Source organism: Lithobates pipiens, unplaced genomic scaffold (genome assembly GCF_037356315.1).
Source record: "Lithobates pipiens isolate NorthernLeopardFrog02 unplaced genomic scaffold, aLitPip1_a1.2 Scaffold_18, whole genome shotgun sequence".
Classification (NCBI taxonomy): Eukaryota; Metazoa; Chordata; class Amphibia; order Anura; family Ranidae; genus Lithobates; species Lithobates pipiens.
The window spans coordinates 373215451-373228031 of record NW_027507758.1 but is presented as its reverse complement, the minus strand read 5'-3'; the positions used below and the strand labels follow the sequence as shown (position 1 = coordinate 373228031).

Below are 12581 nucleotides of genomic sequence, written 5' to 3'. Positions count from 1 at the left end.
TTGGGTCTTGGGGGGGGCGATTTGTAAATGAATAATTGCATGGGCCTTACTCATGGAAGGAATTCTGTTGGTAGACCATCTGGACCGGGTGCCTTAGAAAAGGATAGTATGATGGTGTGGATGACTTCTGGGGAAATGGGGTGTACTAGGGTGGAGCTTTCCTCATCTGGGAGCCAGCCCAGGGCCACAATATCCAGGAGGGAGGTAAGATTTGGTGGATCAGCAGATGGTGGCAGAGAGGAGGTATATAACTCAGCATAGTACCATCTAAATTCCTTTAAATATCTTCTGAAGAGGAAAGTATTTTGCCAGTATGGGACTGGAATTGGGGTATGTGGGGCATAATGTTGAGACAACAGTGCTAGAAATCTACCATTTTTATGCCCCTTGTTCAAAGAATGTCTGTCTACCTTTTTAAATAGGTTTAATCTGGTGACATCAGCTATATGTAAATGTAGTTCTCTGTTAGCGGATTCTAAAGACTCAAATCTATTAGTGTTAGGGTTAGAGTTATAACAACTGGTTTGCTCAAGTACCTTATTCTGAAGGGATTGCACATCAACGGCCTGGTCCTGCTTGACAGCGGCTATGGAGGAGTTGTAATGGGCTCTCATGAAGGCTTTAAAAGCATCCCATTCTATGTCCTGAGGGGATTTTCTGCCCCCCCCCCCCCCCCCCCCCATTAATATCCCAATATTCCTGCAAGATGGGGGGGGAGTTTTCTCAGAGATGTCTGAGTTGGAAACCCAATGTGCCCCGAAACGCCATAAGGACCCATTAGGACAGGGTCTAGAACAAAGGGTTTCTTCCAAAGGGCAATGGTCTGACAACCCACTAGGTAGCTATTTTCCATCTAAAACATCCGCTAAAAGGGATGTGTTCTAAAAGACCAGATCAATGTGGGAAGATGTTTTGTGTGAGAACGAAAAGGACGAATATGCTTTCACTGTGGAGTATTTCTACCTCCATACATCCTTCAGACCAGTAGTCATCAACCCTGTCCTCAGGGCCCACTAACAGGCCAGGTTTAGCAAGATAACTGAAATAAATCACAGGTGATTTGCTGCTCAGTGGTTGCAGTATTCTAGCCTGCATCTCCCCAAGGTAATACATCAAACCTGGCCTGTTAGTGGGCTCCGAGGATAGGGTTGATGACCACTGCTTCAGATCAGCTGCTGTTGCCCATTCTGATAAGTCGCCCGAAAATTGTTTAACTGGGGTGGGCCTATCTAATGTGGGAGACAAAGTAGAGTTAAAATTGCCCATGATCAACAGTTTAGCCGGACAATCCGCTCCAGAACGGTATATAAGATTTCAGCTGAAAAAGGAGGAGGAACATATAAGGCAGTTATTACATATTGTTGTTGCCATATTGTCATCAGAACAATCACATACTTCCCATAGGGATCTATATTTACATGGTCAATGACACAGGGATTTTTTTTGCTGATAAGCATTGAGACTCCTCTGGCATAGTTTGAAAAAGTGGCATGGAAAGCCTTTTGAATCCAGGGCTTCTTTGATGCCATAATCTTGCTGCCTGTAATGCGTCTCTTGAAGTAAGATGATATGTGGGGCCTGAAGCTTACGATATTAAAACAGGAGTGCCATTTTAAATTTAGGCCTCTAACATTCCACGATATAACTTTTTTAAATCTTCAAAGTCATGTGGTGCCACGATGAAATAGAGATTGAGAAATATGAGGCATCAGTGGATCAGGGACAGAGAATCATCTGTGAGGCAGCAAGAGATATACGAGCCATCGCCATAGTATTACAATGACCATTTCAAAATAAATATATAGTAAAAAAAAAAAAAAAAAAAACACAAAGAAGAACAGACAGCGAGTAAACCTAAGCAACTTGGCACCATGGTGCCAGCCCTATCCATACCTGGGCAACTCAACATTAGGAAGAAAGGTGTGTGTGCTATAATATAAACCACCCCAAACCTGGGCAAATGGCAAACAAATATTCAATAATAGTGGCAATGAGAGCAGCTTGTTGTATGTAGAAGTAAGTGAAAAATAAATCAATTAAAGGTTAATCAATTTGAACCGCACTTTTTCAAAAAAAAACTTTAAAGTGCATCAAACAGTGTCAGCGAACACAACCATAATATATATTGTGTAAAGAATATGTTTATAGTCCAGAGAATAACTATTCAATGTCCGATATAAGTGAAAAATCAATAAAATTGCATGTGAATCTTCCTGTTCTTGATAAACAATGAAGAGTAGATCTTCCACCACCTTCACCTGCCACACATCCTACTCACCAGAATACCATGACACCTATTACAGGTAGTCATAAACGCCTGTGGATAATGCCAATGCAAGATTCTCACAGCACAGTACCGGTCCGAGCGGATATCCAATCAGGATCTCGTGGAAACCATTACAGGTATACATAAACGCTTATAGGAAATCCTAGTTTGGAAATTCTCATGACCACAGCACTGATCCGAACTGATGTCCAATGGTTAGTGAAGAAAAAAAGGGCTTCCATGGTGAAGTATATCGCGATTTATTCAAAAAATTTGTTAAAATAAATGAAAAACAGATCCTCATTGCAGCTTAGACATCCATGTGTTTGTAAACACCATTAGTGCTCCAGCTGCGTTGCATACGACAGAAGTGACGTATCGCGCTCAAGCCATCTTACGTGTTTTGTCAACACGCTCTATCGTCAGGGTCGTGTGACCGGATACGTCGTTTCCATATTTATACAAATCTGCCAAATAAGGATATCCAATCTAGTTCAATCCTTGCATAATATTCAATAAAAGACTTGTGTATCTTACTACAAATGTAGAAGACAAGAAGAACAAATTAAAGGGGTTGTAAAGGTAAATGTTTTTTCACCTTAATGCATTCTATGCATTAAGGTGAAAAAACATCTGACACTGCCGGCGCCCCCAGTCCCCCCGTTTTACTTACCTGACCCCTCGAAAATCCCGCGCTCGCCCCCGCCGTCCTCTTCGCCGCTCAGCCTGGCCGCTGATTGGCTGGAGTGGATGGATTGAAAGTAGCGCAGCCATTGGCTCGCGCTGCTGTCAATCACATCCAATGACGCAGCGCGCCGGGGGCGGGGCCTTGTGATACAGCGAGCGGCTATAGCCACCGGCTGTATCACGGGAGCGCGCCCGCAGTGCTTCTCACCAATGCGAGGGAGCTCGCATTAACGTGAGAAGCACCTGCGGGAGGAAGCTGAGACAGCCGCCGAGGGACCCCAGAAGAGCAGGTTCGGGGCCACTCTGTGCAAAACGAGCTGCACAGTGGAGGTAAGTATGACATGTTTGTTATTTTAAAAAAATAAAAATTTTTACTTTACAACCCCTTTAAGTAAATAATTGTATTTAAATTTGTAAAGGGTTATAAAATATATATTGTATATCTTTTGGATACTGCCATCTTGTGGCGGAAAAGAGAATGGATTCAAGTAGAATGGATTCACCTTTTACAATGTAACATTCCACAAGCACAGGTTCCTAATAATTGGATAAATAACAATTTATATCTATATTTATTCCCGCCGGAGAAAGTGTATTTATTTATTTATTTTATAGATCCATTCAGTTTAATTTCTTGATATTTTCTGAGTCATATTTCCTCCCCTCCAGTCTGTTTATTTTATCAATCCCAAAAAATCTGGCAACGTTGGGGTCCTTGTTATAAGTCCTGAAGTGGTTGGAAAGGCTATGTTTTGGGAACCCATTTTTAATGTTATTTAGATGTTCATTGATGCGGGTACATAAATTCCTTTTAGTGCCTTTCACGTATTGTAACCCGCTTGGGCAAATGAAGAGGTAGGTTACACGGGTTGATTTTATATGTGATAAATTTATCAATAGTAAATTCACTACCTGTGTTAAATCATGTCAATTTGGATACTTTTCTAGCTTTGTTCCTCATCAGTTTACATGATTTACATTTTTTACAGTAATGAAACCCTGTTAAATCCAAAAATGTACCAATTTTCTTTGGAAGATTTAATACAGTTGGAGCTAATCTGTTCCTTAACCACTTGCTTACTGGGCACTTAAACCCCCCTCAGTCCCAGACCAATTTTCAGCTTTCAGCGCTAATGCACTTTGAATGACAATTGCGCGGGCATACAACACTGTACCCAAATGAAATTTTTATCATTTTTTTCCCACAAATAGAGCTTTCTTTTGGTGGTATTTAGTTACAGCTCGGAGTTTTATTTTTTGCTAAACAAACAAAAAAAGATGCAAAAAAAAAAAAAAAAAAATCATGTTTTAATAGTTTGTTATAAAATTTTGCAAACGGGTCATTTTTCTCCTTCATTGAAGTGCGCTGATTAGGCGGCACTGATAGGCTGCATTGGTGGGCACTGATGGGCTGCATTGGTGGGCACTGATGGGCTGCATTGGTGGGCACTGATGGGCTGCATTGGTGGGCACTGATGGGCTGCATTGGTGGGCACTGATGGGCTGCATTGGTGGGCACTGATGGGCTGCATTGGTGGGCACTGATGGGCTGCATTGGTGGGCACTGATGGGCTGCATTGGTGGGCACTGATGGGCTGCATTGGTGGGCACTGATAGGCTGCACTGGTGGGCACTGATAGGCATAGTTAAGGCGGCACTAATAGGCACAGATAAGGCGGCACCGATGGGCAAAGATGGGCACAGATAAGATGGCACGGATGGGTGGCACGGATAAGTGGCACGGATGGGTGGCACGGATGGGCACTGATAGGTACCACAGATAGATGGGACTGATGGGCACTGATAGGTGGCACTGATAGGTGGCTCTGATAGGTGGCACTGCTGGGCACTGATGGGCGGCACTGCTGGGCACTGATGGGCGGCACTGCTGGGCACTGATGGGCGGCACTGGGGTGCAGCACCTTTGAGGCAGATTTTGGGTGGCACTGCTGGGTGGCACTGTGGGCACTGCTGGGTGGCACTGTGGGCACTGCTGGGTGGCACTGTGGGCACTATGGGCACTGCTGGGTGGCACTGACAGGGGGGCACTTACTTTATTTCAGGATGGCACTGCGGGTGGCAGGTGGGCACTGGCAGGGGGCAGGTGTCCGTTTAAATTGCTGGCCGTGATCGGGACTGATGTCCCGAACACGGCCGCCGGCGATCGGCTTTTTTTTTTTTCTCCTCGCGCTGTCAGCGCGAGGAGGAATACTAGCCGATTACCGGCTCCGTTTTATCACATGATCAGCTGTCATTGGCTGACAGCTGATCACGTGATAAGGGGTCGGGATCGACCCCTTACACGGATCGGTGATCAGGCGAGTCTCACGGACTCGCCGATCACAGAGCGCGCCGCGCGCGCCCCTCAGGGGGCGCGCAGGCCGCTCGTAACCAGGACTACGTCAATAGACGTAGTCCCGGAAATGTGGGTCCGCGCTATTGCCGTCATTTTGCAATAGCGCGGTACCCAAGTGGTTAAATTGGGTGCACATCGATAGATAAACTTGGGGGCGGTTAGGCAACAATTTTGATAATGTCTTGTCCCTCAACAATAATGGCCAATGTCTTTAAAACTATCTTCTCTAGACTCTCTGTTAAAATTTGTCAAAAAGTTAGAAAATCTCATTTTGATTTCTTTTTGGGGTTATCCTCCAAAAGTGATTTTTTCTGAACCCCACCCAATTACCGTGGATGGTGGCAGCTGTCTGTGGGGATGTAACTATTTCTGTCCGTGCCCTTGAAATAAGTCTTGGTTTGAATGCACCCATTTGCCTTCACCAAGACTAAATCTAGGAAACTTATTTCACACAAATCCCAGTTTCCTGTAAATTTCAATCCATAACGATTATTGTTGATGTTACTCAAGAATGTTTCCAATGCCTCCACTGTGCCATTCCTAAGGCTAACAATGTCGTCAATATACCTTTTTGTATAAAGAAATTTCAGGTATGGGAACCCCAAATATGCTATGCTCTTCACATTGACTAATTCCATTATCCACCCCCCAATAATAATGACTATAATAACAATGATCATGTGGGTTATGAAGTCCCCACACAAAATCATTTCCAGCTCCTATATCAAGACAAGAACTTTCATAGAGGCCCCTACCCCTATAGGAGTTTTCAGAGGAGGGGACATGGGGATCCACCTATAAGGGGTGGTTGGAATCTGAACATGGGATACTCTGGTCAGAGAGGGAATAGGAGGGGAAGAGGGAGGGGTGGACCACCCAATCCACCTTGGTACAATCAATACCAGGGAACCCATTATGGCCAGCAGTCGGCTCCACATTGGCAACAATGGGAGGCACCGATCTGGCAGCAACAAGGAGTACAAAGAAACAACACAGAGGAAAAAGGAGGAAGAAAGAATAAAAAGAGAGTAGTGGGAAAAGAGATATTTTAATAGTGAGGAAGTGTTCCCTCTTAATGAACTAAGGGTCCTTTAATTAGGTCTTAAATATGCCCCTGGTAGGGGACTAAATAAATTCAATGCTTTTATTGATACACAAACTCAAAAAGCATTTTGCAGAAAAGCCCATTACAGATATTCAAACCATGGAACATGAATACCTGGACAGCAGGTAAGTCCTCCAATCATTTTTTTGGAGACGTTTAAAATTATGGTTGAGCAAGACATTAGATTGATAAAGACCAAAAGAGGAAATGGGAAAGGCAACATTCAAAAATGAATGGAAGCATTATAGAAAAGAAAAAATATAGCCATTCGTCTGGCAGGTAAAGGTGGGGGTATTGTAGTTTTTAAAAAAAAAAAGAGGCTTACATTCGAGAATTTTATAGTTTGGTAGGTGACACCAATACCTATAAGAAAATAAAAGGGCACCCCACCTAAAAACTCAAAACCTCTTTAAAAGATATTGCAAAAAAGGCTAAAGAAATAAGGATTGCTACTAAAAGAGAGGCCAGATACCTCATTTCTGATGCTCCAAAGCTTCCGGTTAGCTATCAATTGCCGAAAATACACAAAAATTCTGAATGCCCACTGGGCAGACCAATCATTAGTGGCATAGACTCCATCTTTTCTAGAATAGGTAAATATGTTGACTATTTTTTACAGCCCATTTTCTAAACATATCCCTCCTATCTGAGAGATAGTAAGCATCTCATGAATCTGCTAATAGACATTCCAATATATGACAGCACACTAATTGTTACCATCAATGTTGAATCACTATATACTAACCTTATACAACAGGACGTCTTATTAACCACCAAAAGATCCCTAGATTCTAAGTCTGACCTTTTTAAAAGGGAACAAAAGAGTCCCCAAATGAGACATTGAAGCTAGCAATGTCTAATGACTATTTTTGGCATGACGGATCATGCTTTAAACAGGTTAAGGGAGTGGCTATGGGAGCCAAGTATGCTCCCACCGTAGCAAACATATTAATGAGTCAATGGGAAGAGCATAGCATATCTGGGGTTCCCGTACCTGAAATTTCTTTATACAAAAGGTATATCGACAACATTGTTTTTCTTTTGGAATGGCACAGTGAAGGCATTGGAAACATTCTTGAATAACATCAACAATACTCGTTATTGGATTGAAATTTTACACAAAATTAGGATTTGTGTGAAATAAGTTACCTTGATTTAGTCTTGGTGAAGGCGAAATGGGCGCATTCAAACCAAGGCTTATTTCAAGGGCACTGACAGAAATATTTATGGCCAGCTGCCACCATCCATGGTGATTGGATGGGGTTCCAAAAGGCCAACTAATGAGGATCAGACAAAACTGTGACAATATTGTCAGATTACTTCTATCAGTTAGATATTGTGGTTAATGATTTCAAAGAAAAGGGATACCGAGATCAAGACCTACTCAATCACAGATCATGGGGATGGACAGAAAATTACATTTGGAGGATAAACCCAAAAATAAATCCAAATTTAGATTTTTTTTTATAGCTTTTTTGACTAATTTTAGCCGAGATCGATTTAAGACATTGGCCATTATTGTTGAGAGGCAAGACATTATCGAAATTGTTGCCTAACCTCCCCAAGTTTATCTATCGACGTGCACTCAATTTAAGGAACAGATTAGCTCCAACTGTATTAAATCCTCCAAAGAAAATTGGTATGTTTTTGGATGTAGTAGGATTTTGTTACTGTAAAAAATGTAAAGCATGTAAACTGACAAGGCATAATGGTAGAAAAGCATCTAAATTTACATCATTTAGCACAGGGTAGTGAATTTACTATTGCTAAATGTATCACATGTAAATCGACCCATGTAACCTACCTCATCATTTGCCCATGCGAGTTACAATACGTGGGATGCACTAAAAGTAATTTATGTACCCGCATCAATGAACATCTACATAATATTAAAAATGGGTTCCTGAAACATAGCCTTTCCAACCAATTCAGGACATATAACAAGGACCCTAACATGGCCAAATTTTTGGGGATTGATAAAATAGACACAGACTGGGGGGAAGGAAATATGACCCATAAAATATCAAGAAATTAAACTGAATTGATCTATAAATTAAATATGCTTACTGCAGCGGGAATAAATGTAGATTTAAATTGTTATTTATCCAATTATTAAGAACCTGTGCTTGTGGAATGTTACATTGTAAAAGGTGAATCCATTCTACTTGAAGCCATTCTCTTTTTTCACCACTAGATGGCTCTATTGGTATATATTTTTTCCTTTTCTCTCATTGTTTGTTTGATTTTTGACCACAAGATGGCAGTATCCAAAGCTAAAATTATATTTTTTATAACCCTTTACAAATTTAAATCCAATTAATTTACTTAATTTTAATTTTTGTTCTTATTGTCTTCTACATTTGTAGTATGATGCATGAGTCTTTTATTGAATATTATGCAAGGATTAAACTAGATTGGATATCCTTATTTGGCGGACTTGTATAAATATGGAAGCGACATATCCGATCATATGACCCCTGATGACATCAGAGTGTGCTGACAAACGCGTAGTGTGGCTTGAGTGTGATACGTCACTTCCGTCGTTTGCAACGCAGCTGGAACGCTAACGGCGTTTCCAAACACATGGATGTGTAAGCTGCAATGGAGACTTGTTTTTAATTTATTGTTTTAACTCATTTATTTAACTCCTTTTTTGAATTAATTGTGATATACTTCACCATGGAAGGCCTTTTTTTTTTTTTTTTTTCCCCCCACTAACCATTGGACATCGGTTCAGATCATTGCTGTGGTCATGAGAATTTCCACACTGGGATTTCCTATCAGCGTCTATGTATAACTTTAATGGGTTCCATTAGATCCTGATTGGATATCCGTTCGGACCGGTACTGTGGCTGTGAGAATCTTACATTGGCATTATCCACAGGCGTTTGCCTACCTGTAATGGGTGTCATGGGATTCTGGTGAGTAGGATGTGTGGAAGGTGATGGTGGTGGGAGATCTACTCTTCATTTTTTATCAAGAACAGGAAGATTCACATGCAATTTTATAGATTTTTTCACTTATATTGGACATTGAATAGTTATTCTTTGGACTATACACATATATTCTTTACACAATATGTATTATGGTTGTGTTTGATGTACTTTAGCATTTGCACTTTAAAGTTGTGTTTTTATTTATTTTTTGGGGGGGTTTTTTTGAGAGAGAACTCGGTTCAAATGAATTAACATTTAATTGATTTCTTCTTCAATGTGAGGAAGAACAGGTAGGGATTTTTATCCCAGAACAATCAAACAGTTGACTGGCCACATCCAAAACGCTGTGTCCTGTGGGAACAAAAAGGGGGGGGGGGTTGTGAGAGGGCTCAGATGAGCGACACTGTCAATCCTAGAGATCGTATAGGGAACGTCTGTGGTGTCCCAGACTGTAGAACTGGTGGGAATAGTAGTGAGAGTTCCAGGGAGGCACTTTACCAAGCTCTGGTAGTATGGGCTCTCCACATATCAGGACATAGTAAGGCAAAGTGTGAGCCTATCCCAGATGAACACAGCATGAAACAGCTTGGAGTCATAGGCCCAACACAGGCCCAACACAGATCCTGTGTGGGACAACAAGTGGGCAGGTTCCTCAGTGGTAACATTGAGAAAAAAAGTGAACAGTACCTGCAACTTGCACTACAACTTAGATAAAATGAAGGTGTCAACAGGACATCACCATACAGGGTAGGTAACTCCGAGCTAAACGCATATCCTGCCAAGTAGAGGCAGTCTCAGGAGACTTTAACACCCCTTTCACACCAGGGCGTTTTGCAGGCGCTATAGCGTTAGAAATAGCGCCTGCAATCCGCCCTAAAGAAGCTGCACCATTATGTGTAGTGTGAAAGCCCCAAGGGCTTTCACACTACAGCGGTGCACTGGCAGGACGTCAGAAAAAAGTCCTGCCAGCAGCTTTTTTGGAGCGGTGAAGGAGCGGTGTGTTTACTGCTCCTCCACCGCTGCTCCCCATTGAAATCAATGGGGCAGCGCTGTAATGCTGCCGGCAAAACGCCGCTATTGCGGCGTATTGCCAGCGGTTTTAACCCTTTCGCGGCCGCTAGCGGGGGGTAAAAGCACCCCGCTAGCGGCCGAAATGCGCCGCAAATCCGGCAGGAAAACGCCGCTATTTTTAGCGGCGTTTTCCTGCCGGATTTGCGGCGCATTTTACCGGCGACGCAAGGTGCGGTGTGGTGTGAAAGGGGTCTAAGAATCGTGTGAGATTTTCATCAACGATTCTGAGTCTGCTAGGATACAGCAAGCTGAACTTGATGCCTTTGTCCGGAATTGCGGGATTGTCAGAAACCATGAAACAGACTGAGACAGAAGTACAATCAAATCACACTTGTTTATTAATAAAAATGTGATGTGACCAACGCAAAGACAAAGGAAAAAGTGAGCTGGAAGGCTTTAAATAGGCAGGTCAGACGAGCATCATCGGGAACAGCTGCTAACTGTGGAAAGAGAAGAGAGCTGGCAATTAGCGGACAGCTGAGCGGCCAGCCCAGAGGCGGAAGGGCTAAGCTAGCCCTGACTGGGATCTCTGGGGAATAATCCAGGAAAAAAGGATTTTGGAGTTTTGATAGTGGAAATCTGGTTTGTTCCTGGCAGCTGCTAGGAACCGATCTCAATCTCTATAGTTTAATAGGCGCAGTAGGAAGGGCCTTGCTTGGCCTCCTGGGATCAGAGGCATAGGGGGGACCCTATGGGCTCGCTCAACCATAAAAATAGGTGGGAGATCTTGTAGGCCTAGAATCTATGGCCTTTGCTTTGAGTGCTCTCATCTGTAGCTGTAAGACATTAAGTTCAGTGGAGTCAGATCGGGCCGCATCTTCTACCAGCGAGACGCAATCTACCACTTCTGACGCGTGGGAACGGAATTTGTCATGGTCATGCCTTATTAGGCTGACATCCGTGGTCAGCACATCTATCTTGGCTGTAAGGTGCTCCTTATTATCTATGATTGCTGCCAAAATTTCTGCCCCAGTGGTGCCGGCAGCTGCCGGATCCCTGGAGGATGTCTGTGTAGCAGCAGACACCGTGGAAGGCCTCGTGTCCAAGATGATCACGGGAGGAGAGGGTTGGAGAACACTGCCTTGGGATCTAGTGTTGCACGGCTTGTCCTGAGGCATTGGAATCACCAGAGATGAGATTCTGTCGCTGGAAAGCCGATCACCCGCTCTAAAAAACAGTACCGGAATGATGCCTGCAGCTGTGGGCATCATCCCGGTATAACCCCTGAAAGCTGAGTATGCACATTTGCGTACGCTTGGCGGCAAGGGGTTAAAGGACTTTTATTTTCACATTTTGAGTGCATTTTTTTTTTTTTTTTTTTATACGAGGTGATATCAAAAGGTTTCAAGATTAGTTTTGTAACATGCCATCACATAGCATCACAAGGGTGCACGCATAGTCACAGCCGACCTTCATAAGTCAGTGTCCCAAAAGACATCGTTCTGTGTACACAGGGAGCTGTGCAACTGGTGCTGTTCTGACCATGTGCATTACTTATGCTATTTCATCATCATCATGTACAGCAAGTTGTAACAAAGAGCAAACGTAAAATTCTGTGTGAAACTGTGCAAATCTGCCACAGACATTTGACATGATTAGGCAAGTTTACAGCGATGCTGCAATGGGTTGAAGATCCAGCTCAAAGGTCATCGTTTTGACACTATTGCACAGATCCAGTGCAAATAGTAGAATTTGCTTGACGCGCTTTGAAAAGAAGACTTCCAGGACACATTCCAGCCGTGACGGGAACACTGGGAGTGCTCTGTTTTGTCTGCAGGGGGACTATTTTGAAGGTGACAGCGTGTACACGTAGATAAAGTAATTTCAGACGTAGATAGAGTAATTATCACGCATTCGTATATTTGAAAATATTTACATGCAGATTCCAGTAACTGTATACAGTAGTTGCACTTCAATATAAAGAGAAACTCCACCATATCTATCAAAATTAACTTTAAAATACTGAACGCTTTTCTCCCTGTATATAAAAAAAAAAAAACATGTTTATTAGTCCATGGAATCCAGTATTGTGTTGCTTGCAGGCAAATTTCTCTTTACATTGCTCTCCTCCCACGCTACCATCTTGAATCGAGATCTGGCGCATGTGCAGGCATATTGTGCAACTAGTCTCTGGCAGAGAGTCTGGGCATGCGCAAAATC

General features: G+C 42.8%; 1 protein-coding gene across 2 annotated transcripts in view; it reads left to right on the top strand.

The window, feature by feature from the left end:
- CAPN10 (calpain 10) overlaps nt 1-12581 on the top strand; it is a 65315-nt gene that overhangs the window by 15135 nt on the left and 37599 nt on the right. The window lies entirely within an intron of this gene.